Source organism: Agelaius tricolor, unplaced genomic scaffold, assembly GCF_023055355.1.
Source record: "Agelaius tricolor isolate 1412-34295 unplaced genomic scaffold, bAgeTri1.0.p SCAF_7, whole genome shotgun sequence".
Taxonomy (NCBI): domain Eukaryota; kingdom Metazoa; phylum Chordata; class Aves; order Passeriformes; family Icteridae; genus Agelaius; species Agelaius tricolor.
Window position 1 is genome coordinate 39,942,461 of NW_027269267.1, and position 21,756 is coordinate 39,964,216.

The 21,756-nt window shown below is 34.4% G+C and overlaps 1 protein-coding gene across 18 annotated transcripts in view; it reads left to right on the top strand.

Moving 5' to 3' along the window:
• Window positions 1-21,756, top strand: part of LOC139591842 (collagen, type I, alpha 1b-like) — a 68,217-nt gene that overhangs the window by 2,226 nt on the left and 44,235 nt on the right. For 2 of the 18 annotated variants that reach the window (XR_011679765.1, XM_071431001.1), the window contains one exon: window positions 9,453-17,644. The exons of 11 other annotated variants lie outside the window; for them this stretch is intronic. The gene's annotated coding sequence lies outside the window, so the exon portion shown is untranslated. Of the gene's footprint in view, window positions 1-237; window positions 2,131-3,880; window positions 8,503-9,452; window positions 17,645-21,282; window positions 21,519-21,756 lie in introns of those variants that run through there. 5 more of the 18 variants (XR_011679763.1, XM_071431000.1, XR_011679764.1 and 2 more) reach the window with 4 other exon arrangements.

Genomic DNA, 21,756 nt, shown 5'->3' on the forward strand with positions numbered 1-21,756 from the left:
TCTGTTTTTCCTGTTCTAGTGTGAACATTGAACAATACTCTGTCTGTGGTATGTGATTTCTGCACATCGGTATCTTCAGCAGACCTCTGTTAACTCATATCTTAACATCCCAACATGCTAAACCCAAAAATGATTGCTAAAAAATAGCCTTTTTTGTAATGCTCAGCCTTCCCTAGTAGGTATATTCATCTTCTCTGCAAACATAAAAAGAGTGTGACTCAAATCTTGTTTCCCTAGGCCTGAAATAAGTAAGATCTGTTTTTTGGATGGAAGACAAATTTCTTACATGAACCAGGTAATTTTCCTGGCCTTGTAGAAGCTCTTGGAAATCTTCTCAGTGGGACAAAGTACTTAGTTATAGTCTTAAAGGATCACTGAGTTTCCTATTTTGGTGCAAACCCAGTTAATTCAGTGGAAGGTTTTGAATGGCTTTAGATTGTGTTCCAAGGTGCTAGTTTCAGTCAGGAAAAAATACCAAACCCCACCCCATACAGGTGTGTTGGTGGTTTTTTTTTTCCTCCTACATACGCTCTTTTTAGCTTTCTAATATGCAACATAGAATTGATGATAGTAGAACAAAAAAAAAAAATCACAGATACTGAACAGATCATGAGATGTCTTGCAGGAGTTTCTTATAGCCTCACTATTTTTGAAAAATATCTTTCTTTTGAATTAATAATTCTGCATTTTGAATATATGGGATTCTATGCATATATGCTTGCATTTTTAAGGCCTATCGTATTTATAGCATCTGCCTGTTGTTCTCTAAGCTATTTTTCTTTCTGACACACAAAATTAGGCAGACATAAAAACTTTTTTATTCATAACAGTAAAAGATATTTTACATAACCTTGTCAGCTAGGCTGAGCTTAACTCCTTCCTGAAACTGTTTTGGAGAAGTTGACATTTCATAACTATGAAATCATGTTAAAAGCTATCATGTTGAAGTCAACATTGTAGATATATTTCAGTTTAATTTTTCTGATCCTGAACTAGTGAGATATTAAAAAGCATAATCAGTAGAAAGTGTGATTTAATCAAATCTTACTTTCAAGTTGTTACACTGCTAGATGGTTTTAGTAGCATGTGGGAGATTTAAATAGTTATTAGTGTAGAACTATCATGCTGTTCTTCCATTCATTCTTATTCTTAGTCCAAAAGTATTTCTGGCAGTAAAAAGTTATATCTGAATATTTGAACTAGAACTGTCATTTTAAACCAAAGCAAAAACATCAAACAGTAAATAATACTAAATTTGTGTGGGTTTTTTTTATTGTAGTGTTGCCTCTTGCTAATTTATTTTTCATCTACCTTTAATTAAACTGGGAAATCCTAAACTCCTTTAAACTGAAATATTCAGGAAGAAAGTTGGAAATAACTAATATAATCCTCATACGGAATACAAGTAGAGGGACCTGAGTGAGGATGGAGCCAGAGTAAAGAATGTTCAACAAGTGCATATGAGGCATACATATATTATATGTGCAACTTCAAAGTGTTCAGGTGTACCCTCTTTCTATAGTACTAAAATTTATAACATTGGCAGGAACAGTTGATCTAGCATGTGGAATCAGACCTGGGAAAACAGGAATTTGGAGGTTCCAAACTTGTTGAATGAAATATATTGGAACAGAAGGATAGGCGCTCTTTATGAAAGACAAAGAAAGTTTGAAATAATTTCATGGTCATGCACTAAAACACGTTAAGGAGTGAAAACTGTTAACAATAGTGCAATAAAAATGTTAAATTTGAGGGTGAAGATGAGATAGTGTCCACTTGAAAAAAAATCATTGAGCAAAGGGTAGGAAAAATACTAGGATAGGATGCAATCTATTATGAATCTGCTGGTCCAGATTGGAGCTGGAAAACAATGCCTACAAATATGGCGAGGGGGGAAAAAAAGCTAAGGCTGAGATTGTGTGATCATGCAGATTTGAGTTATTTCTTATGGGCAAGCATCAGCAGAATGTTCAACCAGTGTTGCTGGGGATGACATGAATTTGATCATGATAGAGGATAGCTTCTTTTATGGAACAGATATTGAGCAAGCAAGAGACAAGGATAAATTAGATTAAATTGTAGTAAATTATAGGATCTGCAGGATAAACTAATGATAGAAAAAAAATATAATGGTTTTGAGCTTTTCTACTTCGTGTGAAATTTCAAGAACCGAAGAATGTGAAGGATCTGTTACTGTAGTCCAGTGTTTCAGAAAGGCAAACTCAAAAATAAAAAAATTTAGTGAGTACTGGAAGAAGAATTCAGATAAGAAAAATGCTACTTTATGTAAAAAAGCGAGCAGATATTATTGAATTTTTTACAGTGGAGAAGAAGGGGAGAAATAAAATAGTCCACCTAAACTGGAATGAAAAAGAATTCCCAGAAGGCCTTAAGCAAGCTATTAAGAGTAAGCACAAAACCTAAAGAGAATGAAAAAGAGATACTGATTAGCAAGAAGAAATCTGCATCAATAATTAGAAGGCATAAAACCAAACTGAGAATGGTCAGAAACTTTGTTAAACCAAAACTTGCATAGAAACCTGAAACAGAGTAAAAACTTGTTAAGCAATGTAAATAAAATGAGAACTTAAGAAGTGGGATGGTTGTTAAAGGATGGGGTGGACATTAAGAATAAAGTAGGCCCAGACCAAATAGGTGCCAGAAAAGTTGCCTCTGTTTCTGGTAAGAAGAGATGTAAATTTTGTTATCTAGTGTAAGTAGGAATAGGGTAAGAGAAATCCTCAGTGTATCATGGCACAAACATTTGGTCCAGCAGTTTTATGTCCTAAAATAGGATCAGCTATTTTGTAATACACATAGCACTGATTTAAGGGTATAAGGTAAGTGGGTCTGGACAGAAATTTTAGGCAAAATTAGAGGTCTTTCTGAGAAACAGATGTGTTGAGATACATATATATATGTGCAAATATATTTCTAAATTCAATTCATGTCTGTCTATATATTGCTTTTCTTTTGGTCTAGGCCGATAGAAATAGTGAGAAATTGCATAATGCATTCTACAAACTCATGAATTAAAACTTTTACTATAAACTGGGAAAATCCAAGTCTATAAAAATTTCATAAATTTAAAGCTAATAGTCAGTCAGGAAGGGGTTAGAGCTTGCTGTTATAAGTTAAGTACTTATCTAAAGGGAAAAGAAGAATGTGATTTTATGATGTATTAGGCAGGATGTCATAATAGGTAAGAAGGCATTATTAGTATTGTAAAGGATGTGCTTTTTCATGAGTTCCTGGTGTATTATGCGTGGTTCTAGTTGTATATTCAAAGATACTAAAATGAAGTCTAAAGATCAGGAAGGAACTATAGTAATTGGGGCATGGAAAATGTGTCTACAGAAGAGAGATTAAAAAAAAAAATGAATACATAGCCAAATAGATATTGAAAGGACATATGAGTCCTTACAAATTCATTTTTAGTTAAATGCTAAAAAAACCCCAAAAAACTAAACAAAACAGAATGTATTTGAACTGAAGAGGGATGTTGGCATGCCATCAAATGCGTATGTGTTGATTTTAAAACCTAGGAAAGGGAAGAAGTTCACTGCCTGTCTGAGACTGGAAAGGTCTTCCAAATAGGTAATCAGGCCAACAAAGTTTTTTTCTTAAATAGAAATTGAAAATAAAAAACTTTGTAATTGAATGGGACAGTTCGTGTTAGAAAAGGTACATTTGTGGCAAGTTGGAAAGGGCTTTTTGAAGAAGTTGGAATATGTTTTTTCTACACTTTTACTGTATCTCTTCTCTGCCTGAGGGCTTACTGCAGGCTCTCAGGTCAGGCAGGATGTTTTCTCCCTTTATTGTATAATTTAGATTCTGAGTTATGGTAATTTCTTTCCTTCTTTTGTTCTGCTTTGTATAGGGGACATGTACCTCCTAGAACATTCTGCAAAGAAGTTCTCACATATTTCCTCCTGTTGAAGGGATCTCCACAGACCATTGGCAGTGCCCTTTATTCTCTTTTTCCTCCCTTTTTTCTTTCCCCCCAAGGAAGATTTGAGGTTTGGCTTTTGTTCTTTACTGCAAATTAAAGAATTAAAGGTTTTGAGTCAGTGGGTAGTACCATCTGGACCAAAAGTTCTGTAGATCTCTTTTTTTTTTTTTTAAACTAAATATTAAGTGTATTGTAACTCTCAATTGTGAGAATGTAGAAATGTAGATAGTCCCTTTCAGCAATATGCTTCTGTTACTACTTGTGAAAATCAAATTCAACTCAGTTCCATTACCTCAGAAATACTAGCTAAATTTTCAGCATTTTCAGTAGGACATGGCATGGATTAAGCGGCATACTGCAAGAAAATCTCTCTGAAATTTCCTAAACTATTCTGTCATTATACAATTGCTCTGACTTTTCATTTCTCTTATCTCCTTGCTATGCTTAGGATTATCAAATAATTAAAATTATTTCATGTCAAATATGTCTAATATAAGGTACCTAATCTATCCATAATAACTGAAATAAAAGGATTTTGATTTCTTCTGGATATGAGCACTTCCTCTGGGATAGCTTCTTAGTTTTTCTGGTGGAAGTTGTAGAGTAGTAAAAGAAGTTTATTAATATCCTTACATACAGGGGTAACCTTAAGGTATAAATCTATTAGGCTATTATTTTCTTTATGCTTTAATTTTCTTACACTAAGCAAAACATATTTACCGGGAGAAACTCAGAGAAATACCAGGTGTTTTCTGCCTTAATGGTTAAAACACTCAAGAGAAGGAGCAGGCTTAAAATTTATACACCACATTAGTTAGCAAAAATTCAAATATGATTAGTATACTCTCCCTCAAACACAGAACCTGACCTGTCCCACCCTTGTTCACTTTGGGGAAGTTGAGCATCCCATGAGAATTTCTAATGGTCTGTTCCTCACAAGGGACAAAACCGGGGGAAGTCAGAAATTGAAAATTGGGGATTATGTGGAAATTAGGCTTCCAAGTGATTCAGTAGTATTAATGTTATTCCTGATGTCTTTGAAAAAGATTGCTGCAAGACATGCAGCAAGAAATGTTGATCCTTGAGGCACATGAACGTGCCCAGCAAGAACTTCATCAGTCTTAATGGTTTCTGAATACTGGATCTAGGCTCTGTAAATGATAGGTAAGACTACATATATATAGATATATGTACATATATACATATATATATGTGTAAAGTTCATCCTGCATAACTTTAGGGGATACAGGTGCTTAGCTTTATGTTTTGCCATTTAAATAATTTTTTTGAACCTCTTTGAACACACACTAATTACTACAATAAAAAGATAAATCCTTAATCTTTTTAAAGAAAACATTGCTACTCCTATGCATTTCTACATCATATGTTTTGACACATATTTACAAAATATAAACATAGAACATGTGTCAGTTTCACATATTTATGTACATATGTTCACAGACAGATTTTACCAGCTTTGTCCTTACTTAAAATAAATATGAAAATTTATTTAAAAAGTGATATACAAAAATCAATCTATTATTTTATGATTCTACCCAAGAGGCACTATAACTGTGTTAAGATTTATTAAAGGAAAATGAGGAATGTTTTTTGGGGGTTTTTTTGTATTTTTCAATAAGTAGATTCACTCACTGGAGCATGAGAAAAAGGTGCAAAAGCCTCAGAGTGAACTGAATTCGCGTGTTTTGGTTACTCGGCGTGACCTGGATTTCATGCCACTGGTGGCTCCTCCAGGTCTTCCTAGAGGGGAGTTTTCATCAGTTTCTGCCACTAGGTGTCCCTATATGTGTGCGGGAAAATCCTGATGGAGACATTAATTGAAGGAGGAGGAGAAATTGAGCAGGAGGAGTAGAAAAGAATGATAGTAAACTTCCTTCATGATTTTGAGTTCTGTTTGACAACTGTCTTGCATATTCCTGAAGAGCAAATATGAGTGGATTCATGATTGTGCAATTATATTTCAGAACAAACTTTTTTAAAAAGAAAAATGGAAAATAATGGATAAGGCTCTTAGATATTATATTGTCATTTTGATATTATGTAGCCTTTTTGATACTATGTATTTATATTGATTTTTTTAATATACATATATAAAACAGAAAAAGTCTTCTGAAAATAATTCAGTCTGGTTTATGTTTGGTAAATTTATTATAATTTAAAAATTATTCATACCATTTGGTATAAAAAAGGGATTTTCATGTAGCAAACACAATTAATTATGTATGTCAAAGAGTGATGAAAAAACATGTACTGTGATTAGCTTCTCTAAAACATCTTGATAAATGGGATGTTTCAAGAATTAAGAGCCTTTGATGGATTGTACAACCCTCTAACCCTTACAATTAATGTTTAAATAGATCGCTAGTAATGGAAAAGAAAGTGGTTTAGACCCCAATTCTTTTCATAATCAAGTGGCTATTAAATGTTATGCAAACATTCTTCCAGTGGGACCGTTGTTTAATCAAAGTCAAAAGCTATTATGACATGAAAGCTTTTAAAATTATTATTATTATTACCTAATAATAATAATAATAATAACAACCCCCCCCATAAAATTAAAAATTAAAAGAGATGTTTTCTTTCAGTAATAATAAATAGGATACTTGAACAGACACCTCAGAGTATTAAATAATCATTTTCTCGGACATCAAAAGGCTGCATGTACAATGAGAGCAGGATTATACTGATATTGTCCAGAAAACAGGGTTGTTGAGTAGTGTGTTCTCTTTTTCAAAATACAGACCTTTACTTAAAAGACAAGCAAGCAAACAAACAAGCTTTCATCCTTCTCAATACCATTCAAAACATTACTAGATAAATGCTACTTTTCTGAACCCATAATTCCGAGTTTATTTCTCTTGAACTTGTAGGGAAAAATAACTCTTTTTTGGAGATGTCAGCACTGTTAAACACTTTACTTCTGGACTTCTGTATCACACATAGTCTGAGAATTTGGAATTATGGAAAGAGGTTTTATTTTAAAGGTATTTACTGTCAGCATAATTTTGTTTGAATGTCTCTACTGGTTTTAAGGGAGTGATGGTCTTGGTTTAAAATTTGGGGCCATAGTCTTCTAATGCAAGAGTGAGAGTGTTGCTAGTCCACTGCACTGAAAACTTGTGCATTGGTGAATACATTAGTTAATCATAGCTTATTATGTCTCATTAACCTTGTGTACTTCAGCACCAATACAATAATCTGGTATTTGTTTTGGATTTCCACTTGTCTATTTTAAATTAAGTTAAATTTAAGTATATCTCCTGAGTTGACAAGATTGAGTTTTCACAGACCAAAAAAGCTGTGAGACAAATTTATTTTAAAAATTAAAACCTGTGTTTAAAGATACTGTGGTGGGTTCCCATAGTCTTCATACCAGAGGCTGGGATTAGGCTACTATGAGTATCTATTGCTTACAATGTTTTTACTGTAGACAATGGAAGGAGAAGAACTGGTGCTTTATCATTCAATGTGAGGAAATACAACATGAGATTTGTTAGCAAGGGATATTAAACATTATTGGGGACAAGTGGAAAACACAAATAAGAATCTATGTTTTATAATCACTAAAATAACTGAGTAATACAAGTGTTTTATTAGTTTCCCAGTGAAGCTATGGGTTTCAGTGAAAAATGGTCGTGATATATGTCATAAAACTTCTATATTGTGTATAGTCCCTTTATAAAGCATAAAGATATCTTGCAAGACACTAAAGATACATTATGCTGAATAGAAAGAAAACAAAGTTGTCATAACTATATGATAGACCTTAGTTAAGAATATCAAAATGCCCTGCAAGCATTTGCATTTTATGATGCAAGCGATACAAGTTATAATGCATATGTTATAATCATATATGCATTTTGCATTATATGATGCAAGCGATACAAGTTATAATACACCAAGAACCTTCCTGCACCCCTGGGTAAAGATCAGTGTAGAGTTAGAATCTTCAGAGGAAAAAATTCTGAAGAGCAGTTTATCTCTGCACAGAGAAGGTGTGAAAGTTATGTCTTAATGTAATTTCAGCTCTAGATTTCTTTACATATCCCTGTGGAATGTAAACGTCCTACTAAGCTTAAGTAGAAAGCCTCATGGGGTTTTACTATGTTTGTTTCTCTTACTGTGGTACCCAGCAGCTGCAAATGGGATTCTCCACTAGACATATCTGATCAGGTAGCATCAATCCATAGTGCTGTTCTATAACCTGTGACTTAGAGAGAATAATTTGGAGTGAGAATGTCAGTCTTATTGACATCCAGTGGTAACTGAATAGTGGGAAATTACTTAACTGTTCTTGGCTACCTGTAAATTTGAGGTCACGGTAGAAACAGCAGATCAAAGAGAGTTGAAAGGGAATATTATCCCTAGTCTTTATTTCAGGAATGGAAGGAAAATTAGATCTGTTAACTGAAATGTTGCATATGGAATGTTGAATACCTTATTAAATTAATTAATTTCTCAGAGCTCCCTTTCCTATATCTCACCCAGAATATGAATCAGACTCCTAATATAATAAAATGTTGGAAATATTTTGTGTCCTTTTATGTCTTCCTTCAGTCTTTTTTTTTTGTTTTGTTTTAATGCAAATTTATTGCTGAAAATTGTGGCAACAAAGAATTTTAGTAAATAAGAGTATCATGACTAAATTATGAAGTCTACCTTCCCTAGGATGAGCTTTAGCATTTGAAGTGTATATAAGTTCTTCTGAAAGCTTCAAGATTTGTTAAGAAGCTGTCTGCATTTACACAATGTTATCTACTTCTGAAATGCATCTATGCAGTGCTAAATTAAATAAATTTAATAATTCCTTCCAATTGAACAATTTCCCAACTATTGTAGGAAAAGCAAGAAATATTTTCTTAGCTTTATAAAATGAAACTTACTTTTTAGAGGCAGATGAGCACCATGTTTTGAAATAGTCTTACTAGGCAACCATGCATGGTGTCTAAATCAGAGTAAATTCATCTTAAATACAGTTCTATGGGTAGTGATGTGAGATGGGCATCTCTCAAGGATTATTCTCTTTACCTGAAGTCTTCTCTAAAATACATGTCCCTCTCTACCGATCAAGGGGATGTAATTCATTTAGCTTAGTTCCTGTTGCCTAAAGTCAAGTGGGCTTAATACATACTTGGTGAATGTTCAGTCAATGTATAAAACTGGAGATAACTGAATATAATTGTAAAGAGATAAAAACATATTTAAACTTTATGTCATCTGTAGTCTTACTGACATAGATAGGGCTTTATGGGAAATACAGTCCTGCTAATCATGAACTGGATAATGCTTCAAAATTCAGACTTGCATTAGCAAATTTCTTTTAAAAACTTAATATTACAGAAAAAAACCCTTAAGTTCTCTTTCAAAAACTATTTTGTATTGTTGCTAGCAAGTGCTCCTGAAAGTTTCTGTACAACCAAGTTTAGTTTATCTAGTTATATCTGTAATAATATATATTTCCTGTTTGTTTTTCTGTTAGATTTACATGACTGAATATATGGCTCATGGAACAGCTTTCAGGATTGATGTGGTAGCAGACCTTTGTATCAGAAATGGGTTTTTCTCTGTTTCTTTTTTTGCTGTTGTACATTGATTAAAATCCCATGTAGATGTTGTAATAAGAAATCAATTTCCTTGCTTTTTGCTTACATTTTCTTATAAAAGAAATTCCTGTTTATTCGACAAATTACATTTAATTAAATGAACTGATTAAATTTGTATTTTATTTCCTTTCATTACATATTCCTTTGTTCTTAATAATATTTTTAGCCATCTTTTTTTTTGTTTGCATACACTTTATAGAGCTCAGTGGTTGACCTTCACACCCAAGATGAAATGGAATAAGTGTCTTTGTTATGCTGAAGGCAAAGTATAAAAAACATAAAGGAAAATGTTGTCATCCCTTGCCTATTAAATTTGCAGATGTGACAGGATATTCAGAACAATAACTGCATGTGATTTATCAGTACTGACTCCTGACTGCCACAGTTTAATTTGCTACACTAACACCCAAAATGCTACTGTAAAACATAAACCTTTTGTTTTGCATTCCTCCCTTTGACAAAAACTGATTTAATTGACTCGTGTGTCCCATGTGTTATCTTCATTCCAAATTCCTAGCTGGAAAAATATAGTACAATCGTGAAAAACTTTCTGACCCTTCTAAATATGACAAGTATAGAATCTCTAGCCATTTAACATATACTTCTGCTTTCAGCATACTTTCCCAAATAAAGACTGTATTTCTGAATATCAAATGTATTACTTATGTAGAGTAAAAAGTAACAAATCTTCTCACTTTGCAGAAAAACCCCATCTATTATCTAAATTACTTTATCATTATTTAATATATAATTTTATCTTTCTTTTTTGCAAGTAGGAATAAGATTTGCATGCCAGAAATGTACCTTTATATATTATGCTATATAAGAAATAACTCTGATAATGCCATACAATTTTTCTTCATCCTTTGCACACCTGAAAAACTTATTTCTTGCCTTGAATACTTGCCTTGAATACTCTTCCACTAAGGATAGGATTCTTTCAATTGTTTTCATTAATGAAGCTGTTAATTAAAGCTGCTAGTTTACAGACTGCCAAAGCTTTAAAGAGTTTGCTTAAAGATCCATCATGTAGGTTAGATAAATTAGCACCTAAGAAAATGCATCATGTGTTGTTTATTGTTGTCATTGTCATTTATTCCCTCTTTTTTTTGCATAACTTCCAGTAGAAGTTTGTTGATAACAAGAGATTCAAAAGTTAGAGCTTCAATGAACTCGTATATTAAATAATATCCTGAGATAAACTTGTGGATAAGTTCAGGGGCTTGCACGCTTAGAGGGGGCTGAAGTGGACTTAGGATATCTGGGAATGTGAATGAAGACAATTCCGCTCAGAAGAGCCTTCTGTGACACCTAATCCTGAAGAGGCAAGAAACTGTTCCAGTGGGAGATGAGCTGTTCTTACTGGAAAAATTCAAGCACAGCATATAGGTACTGGAGCATAATTTAAAGGAGGCTTTTCTGCTCGAGGCTGTCCCTGTGCTTAATGGTAAACAGGTGTTAAAAGCCTCCTTAAGGTCTGAATCATCCTCTCAAGAAAGCTATTTCTTTCAGTTGACTATGTCCCTTTATCCCTCAGGGAAAGTAAGTCTCTAAAATAATGTACAGGCTCATTTAGGGGCTGAAAGCTAGATGGGAAAGAGTCAGGTTCAGGAATCTATTTTTGGCTATGCCAGAACTCACTAAAAATGAGTAAGCTTCCATGCTGCTAACCTCAGTTCTGGAAATTAAAAGAAGCAGCTTAAATGAAAGTTCTGCACTATTATGTTATGTTCTTTAAAGGTTAGTAATAAAAAAATATAGTTTGAGACTGTGTCTGTGGGAAGTCTTTAATCCTAAACCAGATGAATTAACAACTCCGAGGGACAAAAGATTCTGACACAGACAAAAATTATGTTTGACTGAGTCAAGCTAAAAGAAATTTTTTTCTTAACCCATATAAATATTTTCCATGATATATTATAATTCAGAACAAGCCTGTTTAAGAGTAAATTAGCCTTACATTGCTCCTTCACATCTCCCAAAAAAAGTACAATGCATGTGAGAAATTCACATTTTGTTGCTGAGACGTTGTATGTCTTAAAAGCAACTCTTGACTTCCAATCTCTTCATTGTTTTGCTGAGATTTTTCCCAGTGCTGTTTTTGACCTACTAACTTCTCTGCAGTCAATTTCTTTTTGGAGCATGGAGAATCAGAAACAGTCGCATGTCAAATATTTAACTCTAGCATGGGTGACGTGCCATACGTTCACGTATTATCTACAGCCTAATATATACCACAGAAAAATCTTGTAAGAGATCTTTTCTTGTCATGTTCTTCAACATATATGGTCCAACCAGAAAGTAATTGACATTATGATGCTTATACCAATTCAGAGAGTGAGGAATACCTCCTCTTGACAGCCTTAACGTTATGATTCATTACACCTAACTTGTCCTGATCTCATTCCTTTACATCTTAACCAGATAATGGCACAACACTAACCTTGAGGAGGGTGGAAACACCTAATGTAAGGTTAGCCCTGTGCTTTTATCAGTTATAAAGCTGATTATTGAAAAGCGATTGAAAAAAAACTACTATAAAAAGGCACTGACTTTAATAATGGCCCAAAGCAAATTCAGTCAAAATGCTTTAAATTAATATCAAGGAACTTTGGCCTAGAGCATTGTAGCTTTTTTCTTTTTTTCTTTTTTTCCTTTTTTTTTTATACTTAAAGTGTTCTGAAAACTGCTGACAGGAATTTTACTTTGTTTCTTCTTGTTATTCTGTTGTTGATCCTTTGTAGATTGTGGCATTATTCTGTTTTCTTCATAAAGCATCTAGTAAGATTTGATTCTGTCATAAATCATATATTTATTTTATTGAATAAAAATAATTTCTATGCTTAAGTTAATATCTTGGGGTGGGGTTTTTTTGGTTTTTTGTTTGTTTGTTTGTTTTGTTTTTGTTTTTGTTTTTCTCCAACTCTGATTCTGAGTTCCTCTGTAATTTGATACTAAATTACTGGGTTTACAACAGAGTATTTGGCTCATCTGTCACATATATCTCATTCAAGGCATATTCTAGGAAAGGTATGCCTCTCACACTATTCTAGTTGTAAAATGTGGTGAGACTACTCCTTTCATACAGAAGTTCAGTGTTAAGAAATTATGACCTAGGAACTTGATAACATGGCCTTAACTGTCCCTTCAAATTGACAGGTTGCAAAATCACACTTATTCTTACTTACGGAAAGCACTGTGTGTAGCAGGCTAGGCTTTTATATTCTATAAAGCCAATTATGGATCTAAACATTTAAAAGTTTTCCTCTCTTTTGTTTGGCTTTTTTTCCATTTATAGTAGTCAGTTAACAATCTTTCAAATGATCTGAGCAGTCTTAACCCAGAATTCCACTCCAGGAAAGCCTTTTTACTCGGAATGTTTCCAGCATTCAAACCTTTTCAAACCTTAAACAAGAGCAGGGTTACTTTTTCAGTTATATGAATTAACGATATAAAAAGAGCTGTATGCAGTTGCCATAGTGTTACAAAAGTGAAGCTTGCCATAGTGTTACAAATGTTGGACAGATTCTTCACAGACTGGCAACACTGATCAACAAGGTTATAGTTTCCTTTGGTGACCTTGTTACCAAAGATGTGAAATTACCCAGTAACTTAAGGTAAAGCTTGCAGTTATATCTTCATGTTAAAAAATACATTTTTAAAGAACATGGAGTTTTCAAAGATCTTGAAAAGATAGTTTTGCAATCAAGAGGAAAATCCTCTTTGGTTCTATCAGAATAGAGAGGGTAGATATTATTTCCTTTCTTTCCACTCCACATGCCTATCTTACATTTTCAGTTGAGAATAAGTGATCATAATTATCAGACTCTTGAATATTCTCATGTAAATAAGAACCAGTTCCAGAGACTCTGAAGATTAATGTGAGATGAACTTTGAGATCCAGATGAATTCTAGTGTGTGGCATTATATATTTCCAGCTGATCACTTGTTATGCAAGCTGCTCACCATTAAAATGTCAGGATTTGTAAATGTACCAGACTATAATTGCCAAAACTTTTAACTGAATAAGACTTTAAGATTCTGTTTCACAGCATGGAATTTGCTACTTCTCTGGACTTAACTTTGTGATGAGGATAATTTAGATTTTTAAAATCACCCAGTAAATATGTACTGAAAAAAATCTGAATACATTCTAAAATACCTACTGCCCAGTGAAAAATACTAAAAAATGGTATTTCCTTAATAAATTTTACTAAAACAGGACAATTTTAATTCTTAAATACATTTTTTCCCTGGGGTATACCCTTCTATTATATTTCAATTTTGTCTGTGTTGCAGATATGACGTTGTACCAATACAAGGGCAAATACATACACTTGCCTTTGCTTTATATAGCCTATGGTCACATCATATTTCAAAGACAGTATTGTGTCTGCTCCTCTCAAAGATTTTTGGGGTCAGCCTGACCCTTGAATAAGGTTCTTCTCTACAGAAAATGGATAGCCTTGTGATAAGAGAAGAAGATACTTGCACCATCAGCTCAAGACACACATCAAGAGGGTGCCTCTGCAGATGGCAGAGTGTGAAGGAAAGTCCCAGAGGTGTAACTCTTCTATATGGATATATTTATATGTGTGCATGGGTATGTATAGGAGAGCATATAAATATATATCTTCTAAGTATGTCTCTCCTACGTTGTATCTGCAAGCATAACTTCTGGGGGTGGGACAAGCCCTGCTGCACAGTACTAATGCATCATTCCTCATTCATCTGCCTTCTTTAAGATACTGCACAACTAGAGAGGAAAAATGATCATACAGCTGCCAAGACACAGTGGCTGCATTTTTTCTTTGCCTAGAAGCAGGGTGTGTGAATACAAGGGTAATTTCTCCACACTCCCTTGTGGATGCCATGGGACAGAGAAAGAGAAACAGCAAGCATTTCTCACAGTGGCTCGTGAGAATTTTTAGGGAGTTGTGAGAATATGATAACTTGTTAAGTATAAACAATTTGCAGGTAATGGTTTTCTAATTCGTCTTTCTGTTCTTCTCAAAGAGTGTATGAGGAAGGTGTTTTTGTTAGCTAACCAATCAAATAGAATGTATCATATCACTATAAAAGCTGCACGGTTCTCTTGAATAAAGCCTTCTTTACTCTTTCTGCAATACTGCCTCTTGCCTGTTCCCGTGTCATTCTCAATGCAAGAGTGACACTCCTCGTTACTAATTTGACCCCAGAACAGTAAAGAAGAACCTGTTCTTCTAGATGAGATTTTTGCACATGCTTGAAGTATGTCATTCCCATGGCAGGAAAAAATGAATCAAGAATATGATCAGTAGTCTTCCTAAACTGAAAGGCTGTGGGGTTAAAAAAGGAAAATTCACGATAAAAGACAATTTTAAAAATTACATTCGTTATCAAGAATACTGTTGAAATTTCACAAATTTTAATGGAAATTGAGTTAACCCTCATTGAAAAGATACTGTTGAAACAAATCCTGTTTCATCTGTATTGATCATGCTGTTAAAAAATTAATTTTTGTTTCTACCATCTTTCAACATTTCGAGTTCTTTTTCTGACGGAGTGCTCGAGTCCTTGAAACCTAGGTTACCGTTTACATTAACTCAATAGCAGTCTGTTGTCACGTGTTTTGACTCTGCATTTCTATGGCACTCCTTCTGCCTACTGATGTTCCCTAGATTTAAGTATACAGGAAGTGCAAAATGGACAACTTGCAATCCTGATATGGGGAAAGAAAAATAAAGCATCAGCAGATTTTACACACGTTTAGATGTGTCTAGTCTGCCATGCCGTCTCCTAGCATGCAATTGGAGCATTTTTCAGCCACACAAGAGTAGCTGTCTTGGAAATTTTCCAGAAGCTCAGCTTTGAGTCAAAGAGAGAAGTCTACATTTACAAAGAACCATTCACAGCTGTCAGAAGTTAGCTGTCTGTGGGACTCAAAGTACAGCTGCAGTTTTTCCAGAATACTGACAACTTCTGTGGCAACCAGAGTCTTTCACTAGTACTGGGATTTCTGAAGCTTTATCAGTGAAATTGTCAATGCCCTATGCTTGCATATTCCATATCTGTGAGGGTTTTTTGCTTTTATTGTTCTGTATTCCATGACTTACTGAATTATTTTTCTAAAGTTAGGAAATTATAAGATATGAACTTTTGAAATTATATGCTTATTATCTCCAGGGGTTTAGAGTTTTAAGCTTCCAGAATGAACAGAAAGCATTAAAGTCTTTATTTTTGTTTTTATGAAACATGTACAATTGTATTTGTAGCCTTTATGAAGAGACAGCAGCAATATTTAAACAAAATAGGAGTCATGGGAATGTATCCTCCCAATTTTGCTACAGTCAGAAGTATATCCTCCTTTTTTTACTTCTGTAAGGATGCTATCTACAGCTCCATTTCTCCTGCAGATACCCTTAAGTGTTCTTCGTTTTCAGTTCATATTGAATATTCAGAGAAACAAACATATTGTGATATAATGCAGTATAAAGTGCAAGTGCATTTCTCAGAAATGCAATAACCAGAAACAAAATGTTTGAGTCATACAACATTTTCTGAAACCTTTTTCTACTCCCCTTCTCTTTTTGCCTCCTTAAAAAGTTTGCAAAATTATAGCAAGGAAATGAAAAGCAATTGTGAACAGAAACCATACATTCTTATTTCTTCCATGACGTACATAGTACACATTAGAGTAAGATAAAACAGTATTGGGTAAACACTAACACTTTTTTGAATTATATAACAGAATTTAATCTTAAAGAATATTTTAAATAGAAAACACAGAGGAAATAGCCTACAACAAAGCCAGAGATTCAATCATAGATTTGACATGGGTCAAGAATTAAAATCAGGATAGAAATTATGGCATGTATTTTACATCTAAAACAGCTTCAACATTCTATTTTTGCTAAGGTTGTTTTTTATTATTCTTTTCTTTTCCCTTATGAGTAAATCTGATTGTTCTCAAGCTTTCATTTTATATCTGAAAATTTTAGATGTCAATGCAGAGGGGGCTTATAAACCTAGCCAAGGAACCTTGCCCCAACTCTTTTTTTTTTTTACTTTGTGTTACTTGGAAATAGCTGAAAGTGTTTGCCAATTCATCCAGGGAATCACCGTTAAAAGGAAGAAGGGGAGTAAAAAAGGGGGGATGACATTTTAAGAATCATGAATTCTTTTTTTTTTTTGTGTTATTCCTGATCCTGATCCACCTCACTTGGGTGTTCTGTATCACTTCTAACTTTATTACCTTATTGAGGCTGACCATGTAGTGTAGGAATGTAAAAGACTCCTGAGGAGCTGCAGTATAAATCCCTCTGAAATCAGGGCTGGGTGTATCAGTCTGTCAAGCTGCTGTCCTGTATGCAGCACAGAAACTGACTGTTTTTCAGTGGGAGCATTTTTATATATCCAGTTTCTCTGAATACATTGATTTTATCTTTAAAATCTCCTGAATTTTTCTTTTAATTTACAGGAAAAAAAAAAAAAAAAAAACCAAATATATCCATGGAAAATGAAATTACCTGTAAATGCATGCTGTCATTAATTTTGATCTTAAAGAAACTTTTTTTTTTAGATCCTTTTTCTTCTGGGGTAATAAGCAGATGTCACAGGCCAGTGATTTCAAATGTCTCTGTGAGTCTGATGCACAAGATTTCTCCGGGAAGAGTATGTTTTGGATTTGAATATGTGGCCATATTTTGAGTGGTGCTGCCTTGCTGTATTTAACTATGTATGCATCAGGATGCCACTCAGTGAAAGTTACTTTCCCTCTGTGTTGTCATTCCTTGTTCATATATAAAATAGGTTTGGTGGTTTGGTTAGTTTTATACTTTTATTATGGTTTTTCCTCTTGAATATTTTTTGAAGCCAGATCCAAGTCATATTTTAATTGTTCACCATTATCAAATCTCTCTAAACATTGTAACATATATATAAATGGGTGAAACAACTCCATGATGTTTAAAGAAATATTCAAAAAGCACCGTTAAAAAAGGCTATGAAAATAAGCATGCAAAGAGAATCAAAAAACATTTTTTTATTTTATTTCAAAAGGTATCTTAGTAAATATATTTTCTTCACATTCCTGAAAGATGGAGAGAAAATCTGTTGACAGATATGTTCGTAGCTCTATCCTGTGGAGCCCAAGACAATCTTTAAACTAAATAACACATTATTATTGTATTGCCATCATGTTGCCACAGGTTTCTAAGCAGCCTTGAAGCATTCAATTCCTAAGCCATTGGGAGCTCTTTATCTCATGAAATTTGACATGCCCATTTTGGATAGAAAATACTCAAATGGAGTCACCTTTCATCATCTCAGGACATGCAAGTTGTCAAAAGACTTGGCTTCCAAGGGGGTTATGAAAAAGCAGATATTTTTAGTTGTTTGGATTCTGTATTTCACTTTGGCCACTGTTTATGTAATAAAAGTGAAATGCTCAGGAAAAAACCATAAATCTTTACATTTTATTGCTGTTTCTCTGTGAAACCCACCCTTGTAGTCTGTTTTCTAGCACAATAATAAACTGTCATTCAGTTATGGTTAGTAGCAGAAAACTTGATAGTGGAAGCATTTTTTATTAATGTCTGATTAGTATAGGGAACTTGTTATAATTTTTTACTCCTTGAGCAATATTTTTATAAAGTTTCAAGTGCTAAATTTTATATGCATAAAGCAAAAATTTGGAGTTGAACTGTTAATACAGCCAAGCCTTCTAGAACGGATATGATAACTGGGATGAGGGAGAGAATTGGAAGGACAAAAAGTGACAAAAAATCATCAGCCAAAACAAAAACAATTTAATAAGTGAAGAGAAACAAAACAAATAGCACAGAGGCAATTAATCACCACCTCCTCCTACCAGTCTGATGTCCAGCCAATTTTCAATGCAATGCCTGCCTTCAAAAAACTATCCCTGCTTTAGCCTTTCCTCCTTTCTACTTTTCATTGCCTAGCATGGTGCGAGTTCCCTTTCATCCATTTGAATAAACTTCATGGCTGTGTTGCCCACTCCTAGCCAACTACCTGGAGAGATACAGAGAGTAAGAAACAGAGAAGATCTTAGTGCTGTGCAGGCTCTGTTCAGCAGTTAAAACACAGGTGTGCCATCTCACCATTGAGATCACTAATCTGAAATGGCACCATGTGGGCTGCTGTGAAAAAGATCAACTCCATCCCAGTCAGACGCATTACAATACATCCGTTTGTTTTTTAGCATCAAAGTTTAACTTCTTGAACTATTTTTGTCAAAGAGCTTATTGTAACTACTGTCAAGGACACGACACTATATTAGGTGAATTCTCCTGAGTTGATACTGTATGACAATTGTTCATTTCCTAACTCACAATTCCACAGAACTTATTGTGGGAAAGAAGTCTGGATGTTAAGTTGTAAACTTTTAAGAAAATAAAATGCCAGGGAAAGAGTAAAAATCAGCTACGTTGTTAAAAATCAGTTGTAAATAAAGTTTTAAATTATCTTCTTTTGAGAGCAGGGAGTCATAAAGAGTTTCACCAAAATTTGCATAAGATTTCCCAAAGTGCAGGCATAATAAATGCATTCCGAGAATCATAATCAAGGACTGAAATTAGAAAATAATAATCAAAATATATACTCAGAAAGTTTTGTCTTTATTTCCATATATTCCTTTGGAAACTGGAAGATGGTGACTTCCAGTAATTTATACAGTATGTTTTAGCAAGTATGTCCCTAAAAGATGAACAAAAATGTATGAATATATTAATATCTATATATAGTCACACATATTTGAGCACCAATATACCACAAAATCACAGCATGGCTGAAGCCTCAAGAGGTCACCTTGTCTAGCTCCTCTGCTCAAGCAGGGCTGCCTAGAATAGATAGTCCAAGAACACATTCAGATGGCTTTTGAAAATGTCCACGAGTGGAGACTCCACAACCTCCCTGGGCAACATACCTGTGCCTATAGTATGCATCTATAATTCTGTTACAAATTTGAAACAAATAAAAAACTGAGAACTCTGGAAAACAGCCAAACAAAAGATTATGAATTGTTTTTAAGTGTAAAATACCTAATTATCTCTACTGGATATAGTGTAATATACATATATTATGTCTTCAATTTTTTATGTCAGTAGGAGGTTGTTTCATCAAATGCTATTTAAATAATTTTGAGAGAGTAAAAATAATATAAAATCGGGAATATTTTTACTCACCTAGTGTTTGAGTATCTTTATGTATTGACAATGTCTTGTCTTTTCAGGGCTACCTATAATATTGTGTAATATTTCCATTAATCTGTTTTTTTTAACCAGTCATAAAGCAACTTTGATACCCCTTTTCTCTTTCTGAAGATAAATATTAACACCTTTTCTTTTGTAATAATACAAGGGTACTGTTTAATTAAAAATGCTGTTTATTAATTTTTGTAAGTTTATTGGTTATGATCTTGAAAAGCATTTATGAGGACATTTACTTATCTCCTACTGATCTAATTTTCAGGTCATCTGTTAGGATGGGACTAAAGACTAAAATGAATAAATGGTATTGTTCCATTGTGAAATTTAGGCTGATTTTAGAGGTTAGGAGTTTATTTAATGAAAGTACTTTTCAGAAATATTTTATCAGAGTCTACTATTCTCATTCCAATTTTAGTTTTCACATGGCATTTGGAAAGACTTTATTGAGTTACTGATGATGTTAAAATCATAGAAACATAGACTCATAAAGCAGGTTAAGTTAAAAGGGACCTTTGGAAGTAATTTCTTTCAACTCACCACTCAAAACAGGGCCAGCTTCCATCAGATCTTATCAGTATTTTTGCAAATGTTGATCTTGACACAATTATCAATGGAATAATTGAGAGTTTATTTATATCTATGAAGGAATTTCTGTTGACTTGACTTTCAATTAGCCTGGAGTCATTGATAAGAAATGTGTTTTGAGTTCCTTTAAAAAGAGGCTTGTGGTAGTTTTGAATAATTGAGAATTTTATATAGGTGGGGTGGGCTGAATTTGGCTGGACACCAGGTGCAAACCAGAACTGCTCTATCAATCATCATCCTCATCAGGACAGGGGAAGAAAAAATATAACAAAAGGGTCATGGGACGAGTTAGGGACAGGGAGACTTCTCTTATCACTACTAACATAGGCAAAAGAGACTTGCTTAGGGAAAATAATTGAATTGCTTATCAATCAAATCAGAGTAGGGGAATGAGAAAGAAAACCAAACCTTAAAATGTATTCCTTCCACCTTCCCCTTCTTATTGGGTTCAATTTCACCTTTAAATTCTCTACCTCCTCTCCAGCTGCAGCTCAGGGGGATGGGGAAAAGGCTGCAGTTTGTTCATCCTGTGTTGTCTCTGCTGCTCCTTCCTCATCAATGTCTTCTGCTGCTGCCTTGTGCAGTCCCACTCACAGGAGACATTCACAAATGTCTCCAACATGTATCCTTCCCCTAAGCTACAGCTCTTCAGGAATGACTCTAGCATGGCTCCTTTCCATAAGGAGCAGTTCTTCAGGACCAGACTGCTCCAGCATGGGTTCCCCACAGGGTCACATGTCCCACCAGGAGCCTGGTCCTCTATGGGCCTCCCATAGGATCACAGCCTCCTTCAGGCATACACCTGCTTCAGCATGGGGTCCTTCAGACACTGCAGGTTCCATGGAAACTCCATGGGTTACAGAGGGACCAGTGCCTTAACAGGGTCTTCACCACAGGCTGCTGGGGAATCCCTGCTCCAGCAGCTCCCCCACCTCCTTCTTTGCTGAGTTTGGTGTCTGCAGAGTTGCTTGTCTCATATATTCTCACTCCTGTCTCTGGCATCTGTTGAACAGCAGGTTTGGTTATTTTTTTTCCCTTCATAACCATATTATCACAGAGGTGCTACCATCATTGCTGACTGGCTTGGCTTTGGACAGTGACAAGTCTAACTTGGAGCTGGCTGGCACTTGCTTTATCTGACATGGGGTAAGCTTCTGGCATCTTCCCCCACCTTGTTCTCAAAACCTTGACATACAATCTCATACAATACATAATGTATTCTAAGTACAATATGCAGAGGGGCTTTGGGACAAATATATTTCTTAGCCCGTAATGCACCACTTCTGTAACACCCAATTCTACCTTCTCTGGAAATACCTGTACCAGAACTGTAATTAAGTCGAATGAAAGAGGCTTTTATTTCCAGCACTCCCCTTTCTGCTCT